Source organism: Halyomorpha halys, unplaced genomic scaffold (assembly GCF_000696795.3).
Source record: "Halyomorpha halys isolate HHAL.00 unplaced genomic scaffold, Hhal_1.1 Scaffold2010.1, whole genome shotgun sequence".
In the NCBI taxonomy this organism is placed as follows: Eukaryota; Metazoa; Arthropoda; class Insecta; order Hemiptera; family Pentatomidae; genus Halyomorpha; species Halyomorpha halys.
The window spans coordinates 31,287-32,636 of NW_027113795.1; positions in this window are offsets into that span (position 1 = coordinate 31,287).

Genomic DNA, 1,350 nt, shown 5'->3' on the forward strand with positions numbered 1-1,350 from the left:
AAGGTTTGTCAATCTAATTTTCTCAGGGGCCTCTGGTAATGTGACAAACTTAATACAGATGTTTTCACATCCGAGGATGCTAAAAGCTTCCCAGAAGGATACCCTGATCAAGACCAGATGACGAAACACCTTAACAGTATCCCGGATGTCCAAAACTCGATACATAGCAGCACTCTAATGGCATGGTGTCTCGGAGGATTGTCAGGAATGGAAGAGGATGCAAGGTTAGAAACTAGGTGATTTGAATGGTTAGGGAGTTTATAATGGAAGGAGTGGTTTCTTGTTCCGGCCAGTTCGGTTACATAGGGAACATTAAGGTCTTTATGTATGATTTTATTTGTGACAAAGTAAGAGGCATTGTGGATTTTACGAAGGATTTTTTATTGTAAGGATTAAATACGAGAGGAATTCGGAAGTTTAATGGAGCCCAAAGCTCAACTCCATATGTCCAGATTGGCCTTGTTACAGTCATGTAGATCAGTCTTTTGTAATGTGTTGGAAGTTTGGATCTTTTTCCTAGTAAGTGATGTGTGAGTTAACAGGTTAATCGTTTGTTCAGATGTAGAGTCCAAGGTAGCGTATCTGTTCGACAAGGGATAAGAAAAGCATCACTAAACGAAACTGTAGGGCAGTTAGCAGGTTTACGAGATTGTCACTTAAATTTGAGTGTCAGTCTCAATTGTTTCATTAGTGATCCAACACTGTATCTGTTGGAAATATTTTGTTTTAATCAGCAGGTAAAATATTTTTATGAAAATTCGTAATAAATGTTTCTTCAAGACGCTAAACAAGAATCTGATTTGATAATTCCCAAAGAAATTATATGTGGTATCTAAATATTATATTTCTTGCTATTTGCAACTGTATATTCATAAAAAATACATCTAATTTTGATGTAAGATCAAAATGGAGATTTTGATTTTGATCAATTTCTTTTCGGACGCCTCGGAGGATTGTCAGGTGTAGAAGAAGCAAGGTTATAATCTTGAGTACTTTTGAGATGTCGGATTAACAGAATCATATATTTTCGGTTCATTTTTGAATTTGTATAAAATCGGGATAGGGGGTCACATTTTCCCCACCCCTTACTACGGACACCGGAAGACCCCGAAGACGCCGCGACTGTAATGCCTGCCCTAAGACCTGGCCTGCCCCTACCATACGCCAGAGTCGAGGACTTGCTGGCCAGCAATCGATACAGACTTTTTTTTAATTTCTGGCACAAGGCGAAGACACATGGTTTTCAACATTTTCCACTCTGCGCATCTGGGCCCTGTTTCATAATGGAAGCTAATAGTATTAGTTAGTAGTACAAGTATAGAAACTAGTGGGGTAATAATACTAATACTA